Source organism: Canis lupus, chromosome 17 (assembly GCF_048164855.1).
Source record: "Canis lupus baileyi chromosome 17, mCanLup2.hap1, whole genome shotgun sequence".
NCBI lineage: Eukaryota > Metazoa > Chordata > Mammalia > Carnivora > Canidae > Canis > Canis lupus.
In genome coordinates, this window is record NC_132854.1 from 23449556 (window position 1) to 23465266 (window position 15711).

At 36.5% G+C, this 15711-nt stretch overlaps 1 long non-coding RNA gene across 2 annotated transcripts in view; it reads right to left on the reverse strand.

The window, feature by feature from the left end:
• Positions 1–4138: 4138 nt before the first annotated feature.
• Positions 4139–15711, reverse strand: part of LOC140608327 (uncharacterized) — a 30675-nt gene continuing 19102 nt past the window's right edge. For both annotated transcript variants that reach the window (XR_012010343.1, XR_012010342.1), the window contains 3 exons: positions 13646–13798; positions 4933–5294; positions 4139–4279 (listed from right to left, as the gene is read on the reverse strand). This is a non-coding gene — a long non-coding RNA (uncharacterized lncRNA). The remainder of the gene's footprint in view (positions 4280–4932; positions 5295–13645; positions 13799–15711) is intronic.

Here is a 15711-nt window from a genome sequence, read left to right on the forward strand (position 1 = left end):
TATTTAATGTTATAATGATAGATATATGTCATTATAAATTTGCTTCAACTCACAGCATGTACAATACCAAGACTGAAACCTAAAGTAAACCATAAACTTTGGGTGATTATTATGTATCAATGTAGGTTTATCCATGCTAATAAATGTATCACTCTAGTGAGTGATGTTGATAATGGGGGAGGCTATGCAGGTGTGGAGCAAGAGGTATATGGGAAATCTCTACCTTCCTTTCGATTTCTTTTTTCTATAAACAAAACTGCTCTTAAACATAGTCTTTAAAAGAGAAAAAAAAATTCAACCAACTTCAAATTCACAGCAACAGTTTGGCTGTTCCTACATGCCAGTTTATGAATAACATCTTTAGTTTCAGAAAACTTCCAAGAATTTAAGTAGTGAAATTTTCTCAAAACAAAAACGAACTTTGAGTTTCTTCAATCTCTTCCATTAATCTAGCAGTTTTTGACTGGTTTGCTCCTTTCTTGATTCTTAATATGAAAATTTTGAAGTGTTATAAAGTTCTAAGGTTGCATCCTTTGGGGGAATTCCTTTAAATTATGTATTTATAATTCAAATAATAAGTGTTTTTTCAAATATTGTATATATTTATTTGGAGTTTTTAAATATGGATTTTTTTTCTAAAAACATTAAAATTTTACCATATCTGAACAATGAGAGTTCTCAGAGGAAATCAGTAATTATTGAAGACCCTATGCTGTTACAAATATAATTGCTTGTCATTATTTGTTGTGTCTATAAACAAAATCCAGTGCATTTAAATGTCATCAAAACAACGAATAAACATTAACTCCCTAGTATATTCCAGATCCTGATTACTCTATCAGATAGTATCTGAAAATCCTTGGATCTCAATCTAGTTTTTGTTTGTTTTTACCACAGGTGAGTGGTGCTTTGCTAGAACGTAGAAGACACATTTTTATAAAAAAACTTTTAATATCCCATGAAATGGAGTGGGAAATTCAAATAGTTTTATAAATAGAATGTATAACCTTAGGCTTCCTCTTTGACTTTCAAGATATGTCTCCATACATATTTACATGTCTCTGCTGTTCTGGTCAGGCTAATTCTGGTCAAACTTTCTGAGAAACACTGCCAAAAATAGCTAACCAATTCCCCAAAGTAAACTTCAAAAAGCAAATTCCAAAATAGTTCCAGAGTTTCATATTTAATCTCCTGAATTTCTTTCAAAATTTTCAGCTTCTAGTTTATATTTGCTTATCTTCCTTTGTGACATTCAATTATATTTTGTATTATCATCTTTTGCCATGGTCCTAGCATTTCTTTTGACTGAAGTCTTAATCTTATCTGAAATCATGATTTTACTTTGAATTGTATTTTCAGTTTATGAATATTATTCTCTCAAGAAGACTTGGTCTTGCTTTTATTTTTTAAGAGGGGTCAGCACCTCTTTACTTCCCCACAATTACTAATCAGGTCAATGTGTTAGATCACACAATACTTTCTAAATCATAAATATATGCTTCAATATATTTGATTTATGTAGAATAATCAATTTAAAATATAATTATTCTCTCCTACTATTAAATTAATTAAACAAGGTGACCATTAGGGTGAAGTATTTTTAATGCCCTAGCAGCCTATGTAAAGCAAACCAAAATCTAAGCCTGTAAATGACTCAAGGTTACAAAATCAAAATCCAAGGACAACCAATCACTGACAAACAAATAGGCTTTAAGCTATAGACAACTGGCAATTTCCTTACTTTGTTTTTGCCTTTTTTCTAAGTTACTTCCAGTGGAGTGCTCCTAACCACTTCTAGTTTGTCACTGCCCTATATGGTATTATAATAATGATTAGAGGGTTTAAAATAGTCTGAAGGGAGAATGAGAATCTCTATTTCCAGAAACTTCTGTATATATTAATAATAACAAACCAAATGAAAAAGCAGTCTATTTTGAGCTTACTCTAACAAAAGAGTCATCTGTCATATGTATGTTGACAGAGACTCAAAGCCAGTCAGAGGAGTGGAGAGGCTTCCCAGTAGAAGGAAAGAAATGCTACAAGTATGTCCTATTTGAAGGCCACTGGCTTGGGAAAGCTGGAGCTAACTAGAAGCAGGAATTCTATATGATTGGTTAGGGATACATATTTCTCTAGCTCTGGTTAATCCTAAACTGGAAGTGGGGACAAATTTAGGGTAACTATTAGTTATGAATAAATCCTGACCATTTTGAACCAAGTGTTACAGAAGTTATTGTTTGGCTTTCTGGACTGTCACTAAAGATAGCAAGCTGACTTCTGCAAGTCAAACGAATAGCAGACTGGCTTTCTGGGTTCTTTATTACAGATAAAGGAGTTTGTTTTCCTGGCAAGTTGCTGTAGGCTGTGGGTCAAAGTTCTGCTTTTACATGTGATGTGGCCATTGTCCATTGTGTATTCAGTCTCTTAATTCAATTACATGAGATACAACTAGATAAGTAAAGTGTACTTCATTGCACCAAGGAAGCCATAAGACCCATCTTGCTTAATTTCAATGCTGAAATAAAGCTATTTTTTTGGTTATAAACCTTTCCTTATTTTCATATTACTAAATTAACATCATATTATTATTAATTTTTTAGTATGTGCTGATCAATCTGGTAATACAAATTGCACAAACACACCCCACACACAAAAATATATGCTAAAAGATAAAGAAAGGGAAGGAAAATAGTTTATTCTCTAACATAGTAAAAAGAAAGGTAGTTTTTTGAAAAATCTTGTGAAAATTTATTTTTTAACTTTTTATTTAAATTCCAGTTAGTTGACATACAGTGTAATGTTAGTGTCAGGTGTAATATAGTGATTCAACATTTCTGTAAAACACCCTGTGCTCATTACAAGTGTCCTCCTTAACCCCCATCATTTTTTAACCCATTCCCCCACTGATCTTTCCTCTGGTAACCATAAGTTTGTTCTAAGAATCTGTTTCTTGGTTTGCTTCCCTCTCTTTCTTTTCTCCCTTTGTTCATTTTTTAAAATTATTATTATTAAATCACACACAAGATGGGTGTCTGGGTGGTTCAGTCCACCAAACGTTTGACTCTTGGTTTGGGGTCAGGTCATGATCTCAGGGTTCTCAGATCGAGCCCTGCATTTGAGCTGCTTTGGGAGCTCCTTTGCAAGCTCTAATTGGGATCCTCCAATGAATATGGAGCCTGCTTGAGATTCTCTCCCTCTCTCTATTTCTCTCTCTCTCTCCTTCCTGCTTGCTCACTCTCTCAATCTCAAAAAAAATAATATAAAAAATAAATTCCATATATGAGTGAATCATATGGTATTTGTCTTTGACAGGCTTATTTTGTTTGGCATAATATTCTCTATTCTCCATTCATGTCATTACAAATAGCAAGATTTCATTCTGTTTTTATAGCTGAGCAATACTGCATTATATATTAAATCTATCCAGTTTTGTTCATTATATCTATCTATCTATCTAGACAATTTCGTTCATTTTTTGAAGATTGCTTTGTCTATTCGAGGTCTTTTGTGTTTCCATACAAATTTTAGGATTGTTTGTTATAGCTGTGTGAAAAATGATGGTAGTGTTTTGATAGGGATTGCATTAAATGTATAGATTGCTTTAGGTAGTACAGATATTTTAGCAATACCTGTTCTTCCAGTCCGTGAGCATGGGATGTTTTTCCATTTCTTTGTGTTGTCTTCCATTCCTTTCATAAGCATTCTACAGTTTTCAGCATACAAATCGTTTACCTCTTTGGTTAGGTTTATTCCTAGGAATCTTATGATATTTAGTGCAATTTATAAATGGGATTCATTCTTTCATTTCTCTTCCTGGTGCTTCATTATTGGTATATAGAAATGCAACAGGGGTTCCTGGGTGGCTCAGTCAAGTAAATATCCAACTCTTGATTTTGGCTCAGGTTCCTGATCTCTGGGTCATGAGATCAAGCCCCATATCAGGCTCTGAGCTCAGAGTGAAGTCTGCTGAGATTCTCTCTCTCCTTCTGCCTCTGTACCTCCCTTTCTTTGAGTACACTCTCCCTTTCTCTCGAAATAAATAAAATCTTTTTTTTTCAAAAAAGAAACAAAACAGATTTTTGTACCTTGATTTTGTATTCTGCAACTTTATTGAATTCCTTTATTAATTCTAGCAGTTTTTCAGTGGAGTATTTTAGGTTTTCTTTTTTTCTCTCTCCTGTTGGGTTATCTATATAAAGTATCATGTCATCTGCAAATAGTAAGTTTCTTTCTTCTTTGCCCATTTGGATGCCTTTTATTTCTTTTTGCTATCTGATTGCTGTGGATAGAAGAGATTTTAAATAGGGAACAGAGTCACTTCTTTTAGGATTTATTTCAGGACTTCACATGTTCTACTACTAAAACCATAAGATTTGTTGATTATGTTATGCTATTGTTTAATTGAATAGCTATCACATGATCCCTGAAAAGTAATTCATCAGAATATTAATAAATATATGAATTCATAGTCAATCTTATAATGGCAAAATTTAGCAACCTATCTAAACTAACCAAGTGAAAATCTATTTTTAATCTTACATAAGTACTCTGAATACAGTAAATCAGTCTACAAAGAGATTCAATAAGACATCAAAAGATGAATTTGGAAGTACATGAATTTGGAAGTCCTAAGTTTGATCTATGACATCACAATTTATTAAATTGATGAATTTGCATCAGTTATTTTAATCTGAAATCTTCATTTTTAAAAGTTGCAGAATGATAATGACTTGTCTACTCAATGTATTTTTCTTAACAAGAATCAAATGAGATCATGCACATTTAAGTAATTAAGTAAATGATCTACATTAAGGAATCTTGACATGCTATCCAATGTAGGGTTTTAAAACTCTATTTAGCAGAAAGATGAGCTCATCCAAGGCTAAAGACTGGGAATGACAAAATTATAAAAAAATGTATTTAAATATATACCTGGTTATTTAAATCATGTTTCACTAAAGAATGTACTGTTGTTTATATATTTTTTGAGAGTTCTTTTATGTAATATTTCTTCTTTTGGGACATTTGATTAATATAAAATTCACACCAGGCTCTTCATGACCTATTTAGTGCTCCTTGCAACTTTTTAGTATTATTTTCCCATAAATACACAAAACATCCAGTTATATCAGTTCTTAATATTTTAAAACAATTATCCAGGGATGCCTGTGTGGATCAGTTGGTTAAGCTTTTGCCTTTGGCTCAGGTCATAAACCCAGAGTCCTTGCACAGTGATGGGTCGGTCTTCTCCCTCTCTCTCTTCCTGCCACTGCCCCTGCTTGTACTCTCTCCTTCTGTTAAATACATAAATAAAATATTTAAAACAAAAAAAATTATTAATATTAGTTAATATTTTAAAGTACTTATATTTGAAAGTGTTACATAACTGTAATTTTGTAGCTAATCTTAAGGTATATTTATGAGCAGCCTCATTACTTTTTAGTACATTTGTTCTGTACTTTTCCTTAAACCTCGTTTAGGAGATTTATTGCCGTCTGTATTAACTTATTAATAAATAATACAAATGAAATCCTTGAATTATTAATTACCTGACATCAATATTTTGCATTGTCACTATTCTTACTGAAAGAGAGAGAGAGAGAGAGCACCTGCACCCCGGGGAGAGCGAGCCACACCCCGCAGCCAAGCTCCCTAAAGGGCTGCAGCACGGCCCCGCGGCCCGGGAGAAGCTCAGAGGCAGCTCCGGCAGCGGCTCCGCCCGGAGGGGGCTGCGGGGCGGGAGCGCGAATCCAACAGCGCAGGCCCAGGAGCATGCGGTGCCGGGGACACAGCCAAAGATCTGGCCTCCCCTGGGACAGGCAGAGGCCAGGAGGGCGCAGGACAGCAAGGACGCTCCTGCCTCCGGGCGGCCCGGGCTGCGCAGATCAGCGGTCCCGCCCCCGGAGCCTCCAGGCCCTGCAGACCGAGAGCTCCCGAGTTACTGCGGGAGCTGACTCGAGGGCTGGAGAGCTGGCCCCGCCACTGCGGTTGTTCCTCCTGGGGCCTCACGGGGTAAACAACCCCCACGGAGCCTTACGGTGGCCTCACCGGATAAACAGCTAAACAACTTTCACGGAGCCCTGCACCAGGCTGGAGGCTGAGCAGCTCCCCCAAGTGCTCACACTTGAGAATCAGCACAACAGGCCCCTCCCCCAGAAAACCAGCTAGATGGACAGGGGAAAAAAAATTATTGACCAAGCAACACTGGGAAAGTTCCAGGGGAGGTCGAGGGATTTACAGTATACAGAATCAGAGGATACTCCCCCTTGTTTTCTGTTTTCTGTTTGCTCCCCCCCTTTTTTTCTTTTCTTCTCTCTCTCTCTTTTTTGTTCTTTCTTTTTTTTTTTCTTTTTCTTTTCTCCTTTCCCTTCTCTCTTTTTCTCCTTTTCCCAATACAACTTATTTTTGGCCACTCTGCGCTGAGCAAAATGACTAGAAGGAAAAACCTCAAAAGAAAGAATCAGAAACAGTCCTCTCTCCCACAGAGTTACAAAATCTGGATTACAATTCAATGTCAGAAAGCCAATTCACAAGCACTATTATACAGCTACTGGTGGCTCTAGAAAAAAGCATAAAGGACTCAAGAGACTTCATGACTGCAGAATTTATATCTAATCAGGCAGAAATTAAAAATGAATTAAAAGAGGTGCAATCCTAACTAGAGGTCCTAACGACAAGGGTTAAAGAGGTGGAAGAACTAGTGAGTGACATAGAAGACAACTTGATGGCAAAGAGGAAACTGAGGAAAAAAGAGACAAACAATTAAAAGATCAAGAGGATAGATTAAGGGAAATAAGTGACAGCCTGAGGAAGAAAAACCTACGTTTAATTGGGGTTTCTGAGGGCGCCAACAGGGACAGAGGTCCAGAATATGTATTTGAACAAATTATAGTTGAAAACTTTCCAAATCTGGGAAGGGAAAAAGGCATTCAGATCGAGGAAATAGAGAGATCCCCCCACCCTAAAATCAATAAAAACCGTTCAACACCTCAACACTTAATAGTGAAGCTTGCAAATTCTAAAGATAAAGAGAAGATCCTTAAAGCAGCAAGAGACAAGAGATCCATAACTTATATGGGGAGAAATATCAGATTAACAGCAGACCTCTCCATAGAGACCTGGCAGACCAGAAAGGACTGGCAGGATATATTCAGGGTCTTAAATGAGAAGAACATGCAGCCAAGAATACTTTGTCCAGCAAGGCTCTCATTCAGAAGAGAAGGTGAGATAAAGAGCTTCCAAGATAGGCAGGAACTGAAAGAATATGTGACCACCAAACCAGATCTGCAAGAAATTTAATGGGGACTCTTAAAATTCCTCTTTAAGAGGAAGTCCAATGGAACAATCCACAAAACAGGGATTGAATAGGTATCATGCTGACACTAAACTCATATCTTTCAATAGTAACTCTGAACGTGAACGGGCTTAATGACCCCATCAAGAGGCACAGGGTTTCAGACTGGATAAAAAAGCAGGACCCATTTATTTGCTGTCTACAAGAGACTCATTTTAGACATAAGGACACCTACAGCCTGAAAATAATAGGTTGGAGAACTATTTACCATTCAAAGGGTCCTCAAAAGAAAGCAGGGGTAGCCATCCTTATATAGATAAACTAAAGTTTATCCCGAAGACTGTAGTGAGAGATGAAGAGGGACACTATATCATACTTACAGGATCTATCCAAGAAGAGGACTTAACAATCATCAATATATATGCCCCGAATGTGGGAGCTGCCAAATATATCAATCAATTAATAACCAAAGGTAAGACATACTTAGATAATAATACACTTATACTTGGTAACTTTAATCTAGTGCTTTCTACACTCGATAGGTCTTCTAAGCACAACATCTCCAAAGAAACAAGAGCTTTAAATGATACACTGGACCAGATGGATTTCACAGATATCTACAGAACTTTACATCGAAACTCAACTGAATACACATTCTTCTCAAGTGCACATGGAACTTTCTCAAGAATAGACCATAAACTGGGTCACAAATCAGGAATAGCTGATACCAAAAGATTGGGATCATCCTCTGTGTATTTTCAGACCATAATGCTTTGAAATTAGAACTAAATCACAAGAAGAAGTTTGGAAGGATTTCAAACACGTGGAGGTTAAGGACCATCCTGCTAAAAGATGAAAGGGTCAACCAGGAAATTAGAGAAGAACTAAGAAGATGCATGGAAAATAATGAGAATGAAGATACAACCATCCAAAATCTTTGGGATACAGCAAAGGAGTCCTGAGGGGGAAATACATCACAATACAAGCATCCATCCAAAAACTGGAAAGAACTCAAATACAAAAGCTAACCTTGCACCTAAAGGAGATGGATAAAAAACAGCAAATAGATCCTACACCAGCAGCAGAAGAGAGTTAATAAAGATTTGAGCAGAATTCAACGAAATCGAGACCAGAAGAACTGTGGAACAGATCAACAGAACCAGGAGTTTATTCTTTGAAAGAATTAATTAGATAGATAAACCATTAGCCAGCCTTATTAAAAAGAAGAGAGAAAAGACTCATATTAATAAAATCATGAATGAGAAAGGAGAGATCACTATCAACACCAAGGAAATACAAACGATTTTAAAAATATATTATGAACAGCTATACGCCAATAAATTAGGCAATTTAGAAGAAATGGATGCATTTTTGGAAAACCACAAACTATCAAAACTGGAACAGGAAGAAATAGAATACCTGAACAGGTCAATAACCAGAGAGGAAATTGAAGTAGTCATCAAAAACCTCCCAAGACACAAAAGTTCAGAACCAGATGGCTTCCCTGGGAAATTCTCTCAAACGTTTAAAGAAGAAATCATACCTATTCTACTAAAGCTGTTCGGAAAGATAGAAAGAGATGGAAGACTTCCAAACTCATTCTGTGAGACAGAATCACCTTAATTCCAAAACCAAAGACCCCACCAAAAAGGAGAATTATAGACCAATATCCCTGATGAACATGGATGCAAAAATTCTCAATAAGATACTAGCCAATAGGATACAACAATACATTAAGAAGATTATTTACTATGACCACATGGGATTTATTCCCGGGATGCAAGGCTGGTTCAACACTCATAAAACAATCAATGTGATTCATCATATCAGCAAGAGCAAAACTAAGAACCATATGATCCTCCCATTAGATGCAGAGAAAGCATTTGACAAAATACAGCATCCATTCCTGATCAAAACTCTTCAGAGTGTAGGGATAGAGGGAACATGCCTCAGCATCTTAAAAGCCATCTACGAAAAGCCCACAGCAAATATCATTCTCAATGGGGAAGCACTGGGAGCCTTTCCCCGAAGATCATGAATAAGACAGGGATGTCCACTCTCACCACTGCTATTCAACATAGTACTAGAAGTCCTAGCCTCAGCAATCAGACAACAAAAAGAAATAAAAGGCATTCAAATTGGCAAAGAAGAAGTCAAACTCTCCCTCTTTGCTGATGACATGATACCCTACATAGAAAACCCAAAAGCCTCCACCCCAAGATTGCTAGAACTCATACAACAATTTGGCAGTGTGGCAGGATACAAAATCAATGCCCAGAAGTCAGTGGCATTTTTATACACTAACAATGATACTGAAGAAAGAGAAATTAAGGAGTCAATCCCATTTACAATTGCACCCAAAAGCATAAGATACCTAGGAATAAACCTAACCAAAGAGGTAAAGAATCTATACCCTAAAAACTACAGAACACTTCTGAAAGAAATTGAGGAAGACACAAAGAGATGGAAAAATATTCCATGCTCATGGATTGGAAGAATTAATATTGTGGAAACGTCAATGTTACCCAGGACAATTTACGCATTTAATGCAATCCCTATCAAAATACCATGGACTTTCTTCAGAGAGTTGGTACAAATTATATTAAGATTTGTGTGGAATCAGAAAAGACCCCGAATAGCTGGGGAATATTAAAAAAGAAAACCATAGCTGGGGGCATCAGAATGCCAGATTTCACGTTGTATTACAAAGCTGTGGTCATCAAGACAGTGTGGTACTGGCACAGAAACAGACACATAGATCAATGGAACAGAATAGAGAATCCAGAAGTGGACCCTGAACTTTATGGTCAACTAATATTCGACAAAGGAGGAAAGACTTTCCCCTGGAAAAAAGACAGTATCTTCAATAAATGGTGCTGGGAAAATTGGACATCCACATGCAGAAGAATGAAACTAGATCATTCTCTGACACCATACACAAAGATAAACTCAAAATGGATGAAAGATCTAAATGTGAGACTAGATTCCATCAAAATCCTAGAGGAGAACACAGGCAACACCCTTTTTGAACTTGGCCATAGTAACTTCTTACAAGGTATATCCATGAAGGCAAGAGAAACAAAAGCAAAAAATGAACTATTGGGACTTCATCAAGATAAGAAGCTTCTGCACAACAAAAGATACAGTCAGCAAAACTAAAAGACAACCTACAAAATGGGAGAAGATATTTGCAAATGGTCTATCAGATAAAGGGCTAGTATTCAAGATCTATAAAGAATTTATTAAACTCAACGGCAAAGAAACAAACAATCCAATCATGAAATGGGCAAAAAGACATGAACGGAAATCTCACAGAGGAAGACATAGACATGGCCAACATGCATATGAGGAAATGCTCTGCATCACTTGTCATCAGGGAAATACAAATCAAAACCACAATGAGATACCACCTCACACCAGTGAGAATGGGGAACATTAACAAGGCAGGAAACCACAAATGTTTGAGAGGATGTGGAGAAAGGGGAACCCTCCTGCACTGTTGGTGGGAATGGGTACTGGTGTAGCCACTCTGGAAAACTGTGTGGAGGTTCCTCACAGAGTTAAGAATAGACCTGCCCTACGACCCAGCAATTGCACTGCTGGGGATTTACCCCAAAGATACAGTTGCAATGAAACGCCGGGACACCTGCACCCCAATGCTTATGGCAGCAATATCCACAATAGCTAAACTGTGGAAGGAGCCTCGGTGTCCATTGAAAGATGAGTGGATAAAGAAGCTGTGGTCTATGTATACAATGGAATATTACTCAGCCATTGGAAATGACAAAAACCCACCATTTGCTTTGATGTGGATGGAACTGGAGGGTATTAGGCTGAGTGAAATAAGTCAATCACAGAAGGACAAACATCATATGGTCTCATTCATTTGGGGAATATAAAAAATAGTGAAAGGGAACAAAGTGGAAAGGTGAAAAAATGAGTGGGGAATGCCAGAAAGGGAGACAGAACATGAGAGACTCCTAACTCTAGGAAATGAACTAGGGGTGGAGGTAGGGGAGGTGGGCGGGGGGTGGGGGTGACTGGGTAACGGGCACTGAGGGGGACACTCTATGGGATGAGCACTGGGTCTTTTTGTATATGTTGGCAAATTGAACACCAGTAAAAAATAAATTTACAAAAAAATATATATTTACAAGAATAAAACATTTGGGCTCTGGAAGGATGAGGAGATGTCTATACAGATCTCTTTCCAAGGTTTTGCTGCCTACCTACAGGAAGAGTGTTCAGAAGGCAGCCTCCAAATGTCAGCTCTTTCAGGGACTTCATCAGCTGTAGAAAGTCATCTTTCCCAAGGGACTGCCCCTCCTGGTCATCTTTCGACCAAGTTATGATTGTAAGTACTGATCAATTTCAGCTCAACTCTGTCAATTCCAAAGGGAAAATCTGTTTCAGAGCTTCCCACTGAAATAGCTAATCTTTGTCTGATCTGCATCTGAGTTCAAATTTTACTCTGTCCAAGACTACCTCATTCTTTTCATGGGTAACATTCCCTACTAAGTAACTGAAATCTGGACATCTACCTTGACATTTGTATTCATAGACCTGCTACTTTTTCTCCAGGTGATAAGATTTCTGAGCTTAATAATTCAGGGGCAGGCTGACTTTGAAGGCCTCCTTAGTAGTGGTAAGTGGAGCATCTACTACCCATGGCACACTATGGTGAAAGAGTGATGAAGGAAGGGACTGCACCAGTCTGTGTGAGATAGTTATACTAAGTGGAGGCATGTGTGTTATTCCCGAGCCATGGATCTAGAGTGGAAAACTGGAGTCTCTTACACCTGTTCTGAAGCTATTTTAGGATCTTCCCCCAAAGATTGACTGCCCAGATTCCTCTTAGTCTTCTGAGTTTGCAGACACTGGCCTATACCTTTATTTTATTTATTTATTTATTTTTTGGCCTATACCTTTATATTCACAGTTAGTATTTCCTTATCCTGGAAGAAAATTCAGAAGCTTTTTCTTCACAAGAGAACATGTGCTGCTCTTAGAAACAGCTCCCATCTCCCCTCTTAGGCCACTAAGGCTTATCTCACATGGAACTGCACGATACTTAAGCTGAGGATGCTCTGGTTGGTAAGAGAGGAAAAGGCTTTATCCAACAAGACCCACAAGATCTAGCCAGGATGAACTGGAAGAAGGTGGGACATTAGCTATGAGACCTGATTCTGAAGATTTTTAACAAAAAGGTTGATTAGATAAAATTGGATAAAGAAAAATGTGTTGACTTGAGAATATTCTCCCAAGTCACAGCCTTTAACCCCATGATGAACCACAAGAGAAACCTACTGGAAATGAAAGCATCCCAGGCCAAATGTAGTGAAGATGAAGTGCTTAAATTGCCATTAAAATGGTGAAACACTAGACTGTGTGACAGAGAAATAGGCACTTACTTGCCGGATACAGTATGTATGACTAGAAGACCCATCAGAGATTATGTTCCATTGGAAGACTGAGAGAATAAGCCACCTACCATAGGCTGTAAGAGATTTGGAGGGGCATTAAGAAGTTATTGGGGGCTCTTCTCCACAGATTAATATTGACAGCAGAAGAGACCTTAACAGAGTGGGGTGTTTTGCTAGCACATACCTGTTAGTACCACAAAAGAAGAGAGGCTGAAGAATGGCACTTAACTGAGAGTAGGAATCTCAACTTTCAGAATGACTACCAAGATTATATGTGAATATGTTATTAAATAATAAAATAATTATAATTGTAAGATTATAATAAAAACTAATTTAAGTAAAGTGACAACTTATTGGTCAATATAACTAAAAAAAAAAAATCCAAGGGAATAACATATTTCTGCTTCTGCCACCACTGGATCGAGGACAAAATTATTTTTATGGGTCTCATCTGCTTTCTTCATCACTGGCTCTCCTATTCTTTGTATTGGCAAAACCAGGAGACAGATGATCCCTTCTGGCAATGATTATCATCAGCTCCACAAATGCCTCCCATTCTCTTTGGAACACCAACAGAAAATGGAACACATTGCCAGGCTGCCCCAACAATATACTAGTGTTGAATCTCCTTTGCCGTTAGTTCTTGCTTCAGGTTCATGTCTATTCATGAACACTCACTATCACCAGTGTAAGGTAAGGTACCATTTGGCTAGTTCTCAGTCAAATGACCAGCCTTAGAGGCTAGCCTAAGAGTTGCTTTTTCCAAAACACAGAGACTAAGGGAAGAATAGAAGTTTCGCCTCAGCAGTTTTTGATACTAGAAATATCAGGCAGGCAAAAAAGAAAAAAAAAATTACAAGAACATTCAAATGCTTTTTTAAAGAGTTATGGCAGCTTAAAACAGCAAATACAATGTCACTATACCTACACTATTAAAAATAGGGTGTCAGGGCAGCTCCGGTGGCACAGCGGTTTAGCGCCGCCTGCAGCCCGAGGTGTGATCCTGGAGACACGGGATCAAGTCCCACGTTGGGCTCCCTGCGTGGAGCCTGCTTCTCTCTCTGCCTCTCTCTCTCTCTCTCTATGAATAAATAAATAAAAATATTTAAAAAATAGGGTGTCAGCACCAACAAAAATGAGTAGTTGACTGTGTAAACCAGGTCTTTTTATCTACAATTACATGTGAAAGAGCAAATTGTAGAAATATATCATTTAAATTTTGCATAATTCTGTGTTCTATAACTTTAAATGATATTTTGAATCTAAAATACATTTGTTTCACAGCTTGCTTGAAATTATTAAATTATTTACAATATATTATTTTAGTATTAGATGATACATATTAAAATAATTAAGAAGAAACAATTATATTTACACTGACATGATTATTTTTGAATGTTTCATTTCAGCCTATAAACTGATTTAAAAATGGCTCTATTGCCAACACACATATTCACAAAAAAATTCACATTTCAGTATGTTGTTTTATAAATAATTTCATTTCATTCTAATCATTTTATAATTCTTGTTTAAAGAGAACATCTTTTATGTAATGAAATTGTTGTCCTTTTAATTACAACCAAGACATTATGTTAACTAAGGATAGCAATAAAATAGAAATCCAAGGTTTCATCATACTTTTCTCAACTTTTTTTGGTTGTGTTTAATATTCTAGAGCACAACTTATTAAACTATTTTATCATTATCACTTTTATGAGAAAAAATATGCTTTATTATCCAATATGTTCAAAACAAGTTAGTATAAATATAACAATAATTAGAATAGTGGTACTTATAGAATTTTTCCCAAGTTTGTCATATTTATATAACTTACTGGGAGAAAACTGAGCATATGTTGTGTTCTCATAAACAAAGCAATTCTGGAAGAAATTGACACTTTAGGGGAGAGCACAAGTACTCACAGGTTTTAAGTGCTATGTTTAAAATCCGGGTATAATTATAAAAGTTGAAGAAATAAAATGATGAGAAACTTCATAGATCTAGAATAAAGTATGTCTAAACTAATTAAAACACAAGTATTATAGAAAATTGCATAAATTAGGGGTTCCTGGGTGGCTTAGTTGTTTAAGTATCTGTCTTTGGCTCAGATCGTGATCATGTAGTACTGGGATCGAGCCCCACTTTGGGCTCTGTGCTGAGTGGGGAGCCTGCTTCTCCTTCTTCCTCTGACCTTCTCCATTCATATGCTCTCTCTCTCTCTCTCTCTCTCTCTCTCTCTTTCACTGTCTCTCAAATAAATAATATCTCTTAAAAAAAGAAAACTGCATAAATTACCACTACATATTTACATAATACAAATATTCTCTATTTTTTCAATGATAATAATGAAAAGAAAATACCATATTATGGATTTACATAGGACAAAAAGCTATCTGGCAAATATTTATTTCTTTACATTTTAAAATGTCAACTGTTTAAGGTTGCCTTCATCTATGAAAATTAGAAACATGAAACAGAGTGATGACAAAAGAAAATGAAAGCTTGAAATTTTATTTATTTTATTTTATACTATGAATTTTCTAAAATGGATTGAAAATAGATGTTGTTTCAGTCAAATTGTATATCTTTCAAATTTCATTAGAATACAGTCTTCAAAAAAAAGATGCATTCCTTCTTTTAAAAAAATATGCTGGTATAAAATACTAAGTTGCTCCAAGAACTAAATCAGTAATAATAAATCTCTCTCTATAGTAATTTTTAAACTTAACCTGAGGATAATAGCTAAGATCTTTCTTGAACATTATAACCTTTTTATTTAAATAAACTGTGGTTTACTCTATTGTGTTCTAGATTTCCAAAAGACATGAATGTTTCTCACAGCTGAAGAATATAATTTTTTTAATGAGATAGGCTTGTTATACATACATACAAACAACTTTTTTTTTAAAGATCTTATTCATTAATTTAGAGACAGACAGAGAGATCATGCAAGTGGAGTGAGGGGGAGAGAGAGAATCTCAAGCAGAATCCACG